Consider the following 12,507-nt stretch of genomic DNA (forward strand, 5'->3'; position numbering starts at 1 on the left):
CGTCGCTTTTATTGCAGTAGGCCGTCACTGCAGGCCACATTCATTCAACATTTTGCAGTCACATTCATTACGGGATTTCTCTCGCTTATGTATGAGAGTCATGTTCCTTTGACGTCAATGAGTTCCTTACAACTGCATATCACTTTGAATAACAATGACAACAAACATAAATGCCCTAAAGGCCTTCGTTGAAGAAAGGAAGGAAACAGGACGCTGTGTTTTGAAATAACTCTTGACAATGGGGGATGGGCCTCTGTCGAAGTGCTGGATGGAGGGGCATCTCCCTGCTTGTGGACTTGACGCTTTAGTGTCGATGAGGCAGCGGTAAAGGCACGGTTACCTGGGGCCAGGTAAAACGTGTTTACATCGTCCAGTTTCGATTATTTCTAGTGCTATTTTACCAATTAGGATTTTGCACCGTGTTCATCATTAGGTACGTTCTACTCATGTACGTTTAACAGATATTCGAAACCGATTACAGAACGATCAGTTGACCTGGCCAGAAATCAAATTTTGGATGACAGCTACGCATTGTTGTAGTGGCTAAACAAATAAGCGCGGAGCTTCCTCACCCCACTGTAGTTTCGTTGTTTTGACTGATTTATTTCTGAATTAGTGGTTCAGAAGCTCATGCGAATGGAGGTGATTAGTGATTAATTTTTATCGTGAGTTTCGGAGGTGCTAAAATAATTTCAGGATAGTTACTTTAATAAAAACTAGTTGGAGTAAGCTTGATGTTAATGAAAGGTAGTATTTTTAAAATCATTAAATTAAATTTTCAGTAAGGGAGTTTTACTTACTCATCAGAATTACCAGTCGTTGAATGGTGTGTTTCACAGTCGTGATGAAATCGTTCAGTGTATTTACCGAAATGAGTATACAATACTGTTTTCGAACCATGCTAACGTAATCCGTATAATAAATTACTGTATACTCGTAATAGCAGTAATAGACTTGGGCAGCACATTCAACAAAGGCGTCCAAATGAGTTACTTATTCTTCTAATTAGGTACACCTCCCTCACCCCACCACCCACAGTATATTCATTAACACGAGTGTTGACTTTCGTGGAAATGGTCGAGTAAAAAACACAAGGAGACAGAAAATGAGAGAATGAGGCGGCTGGTGCAGGGGCGTCATTTCAGATTTTTGTTGTTGTGGGGTGGGGGGGGGATGTCAAAGACGATTTGGCGAGCGAAGCTAGCCTAATCAGCTGGGGGTTTTGCTTTTGAGCTATTTTATGTACCTTTTGAAGCACATAAAATAGATAGATATAACTTAATGTGATGACACATTTGAATTTCGTGGGAATAAGGAAAACCAGCTGCCGTTACTGCATGGGGCTTGGGGGGTGGGGGTGGCAGTTGCCCCTCCCAGCAAGTTGTTTGCGGGGGGGGGCAGTTGCCCCTCCCAGCCCCCCCAAAATGACGGCCCTGGGCTGGTGACAGCATATGGTTTTTAAAAAGCGTCATTTCATATTGACATTTTGCTTTATCATTATCAAGCTAGTTATCGGGAAACCCTCCAGCCATTAATGTTTGCCAACCTATATGTTATTGCAGGTGAAACTAAATTATTTTTTATGTCTCCCCTAGTTATAAAACTACCCTTAGCGGCAGATGTTAAACATCAAGTGTTGTAATAACCTACATGAAGTACTTATTCCTCCGAAAACAATTGTCATTTTGGTAAAATTTTACTCTGAATCGCATTTTGGACTTGAAAATGTCATTTTCCCGTGTTTTAATTTTTTTTTTTTTGTTTCTAACGTTCGTTTGGTTAGCAGATGACCTAACTAACTACACCCAACCTAGGGTACCAGGTCCATTACGTTAGTGCATATTATTAATTTGACAACATTACCTTAATCTAGTTGAGAACTGTCAGTTAGAATAAGATCCTTGTATTTCATTTATGTGTTTTTCCACTACCAAAAAAACAGCTTTCCCGCCAATGTCAGCAAATTGTGGGATATAAGGATGTGGTCTACAATCTCTATGAGTACTTGTCTGCTAACGATACGAATGTCAGAAACGTTCAAAGCACACGTTAAAACAGGAAAACGCTACTTTGATGCCCAAAATGCAATATTGGTTTAAAGTAAAATATTACCGTCCTTTTCTTGGAAATTAATAACAAGGGAGGGTAATTTTATGAAATATTAATTTCTCACCAAACTTATTTATGTTATACCCTTCAGACTGCTTTTACATTTATTGTTGGTGCAATATATTAGTTTTTGTATCCCTATACTGACATATATGGAGGGGCCATGGCGTGAAACTAGGGTTTGTGGGTGGGGAAAATAAAAACAAAGTTAATGACACCAACTAGAATCTTCTTCTAGAATGGTTAATGAAAAAAAAAACGCATAAGTCATAAGATAAAGAGTCAGAAAAAATATGTCGTTGTGTGTACAATATTCACCAACTATCCAGAAATTATGTAAAGCATGAAAACGTGTCAAGGTCTGTATAGAGATGCAGTCTAACCTTACATAACTTCACTATGGGTGTGAGATGATACTTTGCCAGGAGCAACTTAACACAACCAGAAGACTGTAATTAATAGTGGAATGTATCCTAAACCCTAGTTCATCTTTAATTAGGGTGATGTATGATACAGAGTGAAATACTGGGAGGTGACATCTTAGCTTAGCCTAACCCAGGGTGGCCAGGTTCTACCAGGCTGAGAGGATGGGTCCCCCCATACCACGCCTTAAGCTTTATTATTGTATACTTCGGTATTTCTTTATATCATTCTTGTATGGTTGTTTGCAAGTTATTTATAAGCCCGACTTATCACCATTTGTCTAGAGCTATTGACTTACCATCATCAGGCTACGGCTTCGGTACCCATTTTCATATTCTGCAGTTAGGCTCCCAGATTTGCAGTTCAGCATTATTTGTAAATTGATCAATTGAAAAGATGTTTTGTGGCCAGTGAAGATGATATGTTGAATGTAAAAAAAAAGTTTTCTTTGTTTCCACTTGAAAACACACTATAATTAGTATATTATAAAATTTTTTTATACTCACAACGGATTAGAACTTTAATTTTTCTTAGTTTGCATACACCAGCTTGTGGTATGACCGCTACTGCGTAATTGAAGTGTGGTAAAGATGGAAAACTAGGCAAAACTGGATCTTCACCTCGTGAGCTTGTAAAGTTTTTATTGGCTAAGATAACTAATCAGTACACCAGACATGAGATTGTTCAAGCACACTGTTTTACCAGATGCTAAATGTTTGCTCATGAGATAAAGGACTTCTCAGTAGGTTATGAGTAGTTACTGAGATGTCATGAAGATAAAATTTAGCATTACTCATAAAACAGGGCATAAACTGGTAAATACCTTGTTTGATGGTAACCTGTCCTCGCTTATGAAAGCAACAAATTCTGCAGTCATCATCATAAGACCGTGGTCTGGTTAAACTACCTTAAACCGTTGATGCTAATTGACCTATATTGGCAGACATGAACTGCAGTTTTATTTTGTCTTTGATGAAGAGTTTTAACCTTAACTTCTTGTTCAGATTACTATTTGTTAGTAAATCTTTAGTTGGTTGATCTCGACATCACTTCTAAATTTTTTGTTACATATCAAAGTTATCAACTTTGATATGTGGAATGGAGTTGATTTCCTGGAAAAAAGAAAAAGTGAACTTCTCTTGATCCATACATAGATCAGTGACTTTTCACTGCCAGGTTTTGAAATTTTCATCCCCCTTTTGTTTTCCGTAACTGCGAAAACGTTCATTCCTTCAAGAGGCTGAAAGGTCTCTCCCTCTTCATGTATGGTAAAACGCTACTATTTTCCGTTATCCTCTGTACATGGCTAGGAAAAGGGAGTTAGGTGCACTTCCCAATTTCTTTGATCTTAGAATTAATAAAGAAAAAGTTTCCAAGCAGGTTTATGCTAAGCAGGTCTCAGTTATGCCAGTGTTATTGCCCGTCTGTGTTGAAAACCCACTGGAATGTAGAGGCATGTATGTTAGTGATCCTTGTTGATAACGACGTATTGTTCATAGTAATCATGTTCCTGATTAAATACGTCTGATCTTGATGCGGTCAGTTGTCGAAATCAGGGGTAGGTTGGTGAAGAAGTGTAAAAACCGATTATATATGTACATATATATATATACATACACACACATATATATATATATATATATATATATATATATATATATATATATATATATATATATATGTGTGTGTGTGTGTGTGTGTGTGTGTGTGTGTGTGTGTGTGTGTGTGTGTGTGTGTATTAGGGGTGGCTGGCGGAAGGGAATCCTTCTGGTGTTTACTTATGGACAAAGAGATTCTTTGCAAGGAATATGAATCTGAAATGCATCTCTTAATATCAAAATCTACCCATAGGACTAGATTAAAAACCCATAGATTTTTGTTCAAAGTTGTCCGTAGTTTTATCGTTCCGAGGTGTTTTGCGTGAAGAAACTTAGATAAGGGAAAATGTAAGAACTTATATTTGGCAAAATAAAAGAATTTAACGTTTTCCCGGGGAGGATAATTTCATTTGGCGTGGCTCCTTCAAACTTCCAGGATGACAAACGGAAACAATACTCAGGAATTCTGAGTATCGAATTTATGGTTGTTACTCCATTTTTCAGTTTTATATCCACACGCGTAAAAGCCACCTGTGATTGATCCGTTTTCACAGGAAAATAATACAGAAAATTAGTCTGAAATAAGTAGGAACATTGCGTGAATGATTAAGGCTTATAATCCGAACATTGTGTAGGGTCCTGTAGTAAAGAAATACTAAATAAAGACAATGCGCAAAACAGGGTCGATAGTTTTCAGGTCTTTTTTTTTATTGGTAAATTTCCGAAGACGTGGTTCCTCCTCTCGCATTCCTTCCCTTTATCCCTCCACCAACGAACGGGTTTTGTCCCAGGTTTGGAAAATCTCTCTCTCCCTCTCTCCTAGTCAGCTTCATTCATCGGCAAGAAGACTAGTTTAAGCCGCTAATGCCACAAATGGTAGTGATTGCGGAAGGAACTTTCTCTTAGTGGCTTGACCCCAAATGGTTTACTATCTGTCAGATACAAAATGATCCAAAAACCCATAATGAAGTCTCCATGCTTTTTCAAACCTTTCGAAGGATCGAACCGCCGTGTGCACCTGGATTTGCGTATGCAGTGCGTGTGAGCATAGTTTTACGCAGCTTCCATGACTGAATTACAAATAACTTAAGGTATGAATACCTAAATGTTCATTTTCATTAGGACAGGCATTCAGTTATTCCGTCTCTAGTCACTCTGTAAACTGCAGTAGGTTAGAAAATTAAATAAATATAAATAGTTCCAGCTTTATAATGCTGTTAGCAGATATCTGAACTTCGCCTTAAGCGATAGTTGGTCATCTCAGCGCTGTATAAGAATGATCGGTAATGCCTCATGAATATTGAGATGTCCCCATGAACGGACACGTGGGGAACTGGCCTGACTATCAACTTCATCGTCGGGATTTACAGTAGGTGAGATTTTAATTCCCGGTTGGGTTCAGGATTTGTCCTTAAATTGTATCTGTTTAACACCTGCAGGCGCTATGGACCTTCCTTCATCTTCATAACCTTGATGGTGTAGGTTTTAGGTTGGGATTGGTGGTCCATAGTGCTTACTTACACACACACACACACACACACACACACACACACACACACACACACACACACACACACACATATATATATATATATATATATATATATATATATATATATATATATATATATATATATGCTTTATGCTTTTGGGGCAAAGTTTTTCATGTATGCAAATTTCGTTGAATTCTATGGGTTTTTGATTGTTGATCGACTTCTTATTAGTTTGACAATATTTTCTGAATCTTTCCCATTCTTCCATCAGCTGAATTTGGAAGAACGGAGAAGATTCAGAAAATATTGTCAAACTAATAAGAAGTTGATCAACAATCAAAAACCCATAAAATTCAACGCAATTTACACACTCCACAGACACACACATATACATATATGTATATATACATTTATATACATAGATATGTGTGTGTGTGTTTTGTGTGTGTGTGTGTGATTAATTTAGGACAATTAACTAGCAAAACTTAATCTCAAATATAATAAGGTTTTTTCAAGGAAATTTATGTATGAAAACGTCGAAACCCCTCTTTTTTAATATTATTCTCTCTCTCTCTCTCTCTCTCTCTCTCTCTCTCTCTCTCTCTCTCTCTCTCTCTCTCTCTAACTGGCTGAGGACAGATGGATAGACCCGTTCCCTAAACTTTGTAGATCTAAGCAGTAGGTTATGTACTTAGATGGTAGTCGACTGTTGTGGGTGCATAGTAGACGTGTATTCTCTGCTCCGTCGAAATGTGTCATCAAAACGAAAAGTCCTCGACGAGGTAATCCTCACTTCCTTGGAGTGAAACCATTCATAAGAACCCCTCCCCCCCTTGAGAGGAGGTACTCTCTCTGGGACCTTGTCCCTGATTTAATCATAGCTTCCATCCGTCGTCTACAGGCTCCACCTAATAAGTCGAATACCAGTCTTGAAATCTATGGAGAATAGTCATTTCAGATATCCTGGACCATCGAAAGGCCAGTGAACTTCTAGAGGAGATGCGTAGGCTAAAATTTTCAAACTAGTTTTTAATATTTTTTCTAATTTTTTTTAAAGTACTTTTTCTAAAGGATAACTTTATAGGGACATACGCTGAATTGAAACGTATACCTTTATAACTATTGTCTTTTTCGAAATTATGCTATTACCTCGGGAGGTGATAACAGATTTCGAGCAGAGAGGAGAAAGTATCCTTGCTATTTAGCATTTTCAGGATGTTTCGATATGAGCCGTCTCAAATAAAAATCCTGATGACAACTACTACTAATACTGAGCCTTCTTAGAAATTTGATGGAATTGTGTATCGCTTTCCATTTTCTGTTAGTGGTTTGATGGACAGGACCAGATGCTACGTTGTGACAGCGAAATTTGGGCATACCTAGGTTATCAGAGATTTTTTAAGGATAAATTTTCTGATTCAGTAGCATCTTCTTCTATTTGAATGGCCTTCAGTACAGAGCACATAGAATCACGCCAGAATTACTTTGGAAATCGATAGAATGTGTGTGTTGGTCTTTTGTACTTCTGTAACTTAAATTGGAGCTCACCTCTATTTTGAGGAAAGATGGAATCATCTTCAGACATTTTAACTAGTTTTATCCATAACACCATTACGATTCAGGCAAATATCCAGCGATAGTTTGATTATTCAAGTGACAGAGCGCGTCATGAGAAGCAGACGTAAGTTATCAAAATTCTCTGCCTCAATCACACTCTAGTTGAACGCAAGTCACCTCTGAGAGAGGACGGGAGTCATACTTGTTTAAACTGATTTTTTTTTTTACTTTGACTTTTTTCTTAATTAATGTAGTAATTATAAATGCAAAAGTACAGGCAAGTCAATGTGAGTGTGTTTTTTTTGTCTTCGATTTCTATACTGGGATTCTTGAGCCCTGATGCAACACGGCTGAAATGCAGTTTTGTGTCAATAGTTATAGTTGATGTTGGGTGGTGATTTCTCAGTTCCCTAAACAATTTTCTAAACGGATTGCCGACATGCGTCGACGGCGATATAAGTTAGCCTATAGACGTGTTGGATATTTCCCTTGGCCCGTGCTCCTAGACATTTGGCTCATTTTAAATCTTTACTAGTGGTATGTTTAATTTAATCTTCAGATGATACAAAAGTTGCTCTAGTTATTTGCCCCCGTTTGCTGCATAAAACAATCTCCATGCTTAACAGAGATCTATGATTACATTAATCATAATCTTGCCTTGATAATCCGAGTCATACCGGGTACCATCACAACATTCACTATGTACTGGGGTCAGTGAACTCGAGGATTTCTTTGACTGAAAATATTCGTCATTACATTTGAATTTAAGGTTTCGGTTTTGGAAATTATAAACAGTTTAATGCTGACGGGGGGTTTGTAAGACTTGACCATATTAATATCGCCAGCTTTCATGCTTGTTTTCCCGTTATTGGAATAGTTTTCTCATTCAATGTTTGCGTTGTAGCGGTTTAGTGTCATCAGTGCACCTCACGTGGTGCGTTGTTAGGCATTACCAAAGGGTGTTTGTAGTGTCCCTTCGGCCCTTGGCCACATCCACTTTTGAGCCTTTTACTTTAACTGCATTCTCGCTTCCTTTCTTCAGTCTTGCTGTCCATCCTTTCATAATGATAGCTTCTTAGTGCAACTTAGGGCTTTTCTCCCAGTTCCACCCTTGGAACGTCTTACTTCATCTCTATTTCCCTTCTCTACCTTGCTGTCCTAGAGCTCCAACGCCCTCTTTTCACTGTCTTAAGCTCTGAATAGCCGAAAGTGCCCCAGTATTTGCTATATAGACAATTTTTTTAAAAAACAAATCAAACCACTAGATATTGGCAGCATTTCAAGACTTGCATATTGTAGACAAAATTGCTATACGCGGTGAAATGTGTCCTCGATCATTGTACTATGACTAGACAATCTTCAGATTTCGTGCGTTTATTGTCTATTTTCCAGACTTCGTGAGGGGACCCTCTACCGTCATGCTTGGCTCTTCTTAAGTACGTGTAACACTGGTACTGGCCAGTGCCATAGCTCTTCGCGGACACAGCGTAAAATTAGTTAGTTGGTGGGTTTGGGTTAAATCGGCTTTTTGCGAGCAAGGTTCCGTGGCCTTTAGAGTGGTAAGGTTTGAAGGGGAATGGTACCTGTTTTGGACCTTAGGACCCATCCCAGCATGCAGAGATGAACGTAAGACAATGGAACATTAGTGTGTGGATGTTGATGTTCGTACTTTAAAGGATGTTTTAATATAATCTGCAAAACCCGTGATCTTATCACCCGTTTCTATCTTTTTTATCAGCTTTTCTTATATTTACTTGAGACAATTTGTTGGTTTGTCCTTTATCGAGCCAATTTGTTGGTTTGTCCTTTATCGAGACAATTTGTTGGTTTGTCCTTTATCGAGACAATTTGTTGGTTTGTTCTTTATGGAGACAGTTTGTTGGTTTGTCCTTTATGGAGACAATTTGTTGGTTTTTTCTTTATCGAGACAATTTGTTGGTTTGTCCTTTATGGAGACAATTTGTTGGTTTTTTCTTTATCGAGACAATTTGTTGGTTTGTCCTTTATCGAGACAATTTGTTGGTCTGTCCTTTATCGAGACAATTTGTTGGTTTGTTCTTTATCGAGACAATTTGCTGGTTTGTTCTTTACCGAGAATGATATTCTGTAGGCAACAAAAAAAAAGTTATGGAGACAATTTGTTATTTACCTTTATGGAGACAAATCTTTACGAGACAATTTGTTGGTTTGTATTATGGAGACAATTTGTTGGTTTGTATATGGAGACAATTTGTTGGTTTGTCCTTTATGGAGACAATTTGTTGGTTTGCCTTTATCAAGAATAAACAAGAAGACAGAACAAGTCTTTATACAATGACACAGTTTGTAGGCAATTTGTTGGTTTGTCCTTTATGGAGACAATTTGTTGGCTCTTCATACAATTTGTTGGTTTGGAAAACAAGTTTGTCCCTTGTCCTTTATCAAGCAGTATGCCACCACGTAAAATCTGCGCAGCAAGTTATGGACTATTTTTTGTTTTGTCCATGTTAAGTGTTCATAATTTATTTTTACAAAAGATATGGGAATGAGATTTCAAAAATTCGAAGTGTCATCAAAATAAACAAGAAGACAGAACAGTCAGAGAGCTCTTCAGAGGGAAAGAGAAACTTTTTGGAAAAGAGAAGGATTTCAGAGAGAGAGAGAGAGAGAGAGAGAGAGAGAGAGAGAGAGAGAGAGAGAGAGAGGAAGGGGGTGTGACTACTTTTAGAAATCACAAATTTGACTGTTTTAAGTTTTTTATGAAACCACTTGAAGTATTGTAATCGCGAAGATAAAAATAAAAAAGCACCATCAGGCAAATCGACGTCGAGATACAGTGACAAAGACAGAAAAATAGAAGATTGTCCTTTCTGATAACTAAACGAAATTGCCATATCAATATAAAAGGGTTTCTGGTGCAGAAGACGTTTACGTAGATGAAAAAAAATAAATAATCTCACAAAACGTAGCGTTAATATTTCGAATAAACGCTCCAAGACAAGTGAGAGAGAGAGAGAGAGAGAGAGAGAGAGAGAGAGAGAGAGAGAGAGAGAGAGAGAAACTTGGATACAGTTATAAATGGGAATTCATTTTCATTTTCCATTATACCAGAATCATTTGCGAGTTGGTCTTGCTGTAGTGAGATTGTTTCCATGATGGCCATTAACCCGGCTTCAGCTGTTATTTCGACTTTGGCTGCGGTATCTTTTGTATCTGGAAAGCTAATGGCTTTTAGAAACCTACAGCGGACGGAATACTTAAGCTTCGAAGCATTTTGAAGCGGGTTTCCTTTTCTGACAAATCTCCTCTTTCTCATACTTTGAGGAATTTGTCAAAGTCTTCAGGATATTGAATAAATATGATTAATATCCAAATATCTAATATATTTAAATTCTTGACTGATAAATTTATTTTTATATACTGTTCCGATGTACGTGACATTGTCAAAACGATGACAGTGTTAATATTTGATTAAATCTTTTTATGTCCGTAAGGGGGTAGGGCCGTGATTGCACCTCATGCTGTGGAATGTAGGCATTTTAAGCTCTTTGCCGCGTCCCCTCGGCCCCTAGCTGCAACCCCTTTCCTTCATTTTTACTGTACCTCATTTCATATTTTTTAACCAGAGGTGACCCCAGAACTTGTTGTTATACTTCCTGGTATAGAGTCTAAAGACAGGAGGCCTATAAAGTGTCATAGTTTCAGAGATCTAAAGTAAATACGCAAAGTTTTGCCCTTTCTCATGGACCTGTGACCTTGAGGAGTAAATCAAAACAAAAAAGTGGCTGTAAGTGAACATTAGACCTCAGAGCACCTGCCTTCACGTCTCATCAAAATCAAGGAAAAATAAAGTCTTAATCTTTAAACTGAATTGATCAGCGACCCTGAGAAACATGTTTAATTGAAAAAAATTAAAGATTTATCTCTAGCCTTGAAGGAATCTATTTTTAACCTTTTTTATCGGTGAATTTTAAAAATAGGTCAAAGTGAAAATAATATGGAACTATTCACGAAGCCCAGGGTGCATACACAAAAAATATTTTCAGAGACATAAAATAAAATCCCAACATTAAACTGACCCTTACCAGGCAAAATAGGTCAAGGTCAAAATACCTGAAACGATACCTTTGTCGGATCCTGAAATGCAATGAGAATATCCTTTCAGTTGATAAATAACCTTGAGAAACAGACAAATATAGAAATTAGTTGGGTAAAATAATCAGTTACTTTCAAGTTTTACTGCATGCAGATAACACAGTCAAGGAGAATGATAACAGTCTATGATAATAATGTCAGAAAAACAGTACCTTACTGCATAGTCGAATAATAATAATAATAATAATAATAATAATAATAATAATAATAATAATAATAATAATAATAATAATAATTGCGGTAAGAATTCCTTCTTAAAGTATTCGTGCTGTGAAAGAAGGTATTCATGATGATGTAATGTGCAGTAATGATACCAGATTATGTAAATAAATCTCATCTTACAGAGCAGGATACAAACTAATGAGGCAGCACTCTTTTGGGACCGAAAACCTTAAGAAATCGTACGTTTTTGTGTTCGTGCACGTCGAATCAATTTTCAGACAACAGCCACTCACTTGAGACTGATCGAATCCCGCGGACTTTTATTTTGGTTGAATCTCAAAGAGCCTTTCATGTTAACCTGGGTTTAAAATGCTGAACTAGAGCAACCTGAATTGAAGTCAGTCCATCATTCTTCCAACTCATATTAACTTATCCACATCGACAGGGGTCATGAGGATACCGGCAGCGTTAGTGACTGGTTTTCGTTAACATTAGTTTGATTCTTGATCCATTAGCTTAAGATGACCCTTTCTTATTAGGCTTTATTGACATGTCATTTAAAAACACCCCTTAGTATAGTCGTAGACACTATACATCTAAATCAGTAAAGGGTGTCTAGCCTATGGGCTACTTCTATAGTCATTGCTGAATTGTCTTTGCTTACATTCTTTTTAATCCTCTTCTGTATGGAATATCCTTGATATTTCGAAGGTGCAGCATCTAAACTGGAAACGCATAAGGATCCACCATAGGAAACGTTCGTTCCAAAGTTCCACTCTTTACAGTAACGTTTTTTCCAAAGTCCCACGTGTGTCACACACACACACACACACACACACACACACACACACTGCTCAGATTGTGGTCTGTTACAGGGAGCTGATTTCTAGTTCAACTAGATCAGCAGCTTTCCATTTGTTCTGTCTAAACGTACTTCAATTCTTCACTGACTTTTGAATACAGTATCTTGGACTGATACTACCGGTAAGATAATGGAATATCAGAATGCCTCCTGCCATTGCAAAGTCTTT

At 37.5% G+C, this 12,507-nt stretch overlaps 1 protein-coding gene across 3 annotated transcripts in view; it reads left to right on the forward strand.

Moving 5' to 3' along the window:
* Positions 1 to 215: 215 nt before the first annotated feature.
* The window catches only part of LOC136838576 (uncharacterized), a 211,861-nt gene continuing 199,569 nt past the window's right edge, over positions 216 to 12,507 (forward strand). For 2 of the 3 annotated variants that reach the window (XM_067103744.1, XM_067103765.1), the window contains exon 1: positions 299 to 433. The gene's annotated coding sequence lies outside the window, so the exon portion shown is untranslated. Of the gene's footprint in view, positions 434 to 12,507 lie in introns of all 3 variants that reach the window. The other variant, XM_067103755.1, reaches the window with a different exon arrangement.

This window comes from Macrobrachium rosenbergii, chromosome 5 (assembly GCF_040412425.1).
Source record: "Macrobrachium rosenbergii isolate ZJJX-2024 chromosome 5, ASM4041242v1, whole genome shotgun sequence".
Taxonomy (NCBI): Eukaryota; Metazoa; Arthropoda; class Malacostraca; order Decapoda; family Palaemonidae; genus Macrobrachium; species Macrobrachium rosenbergii.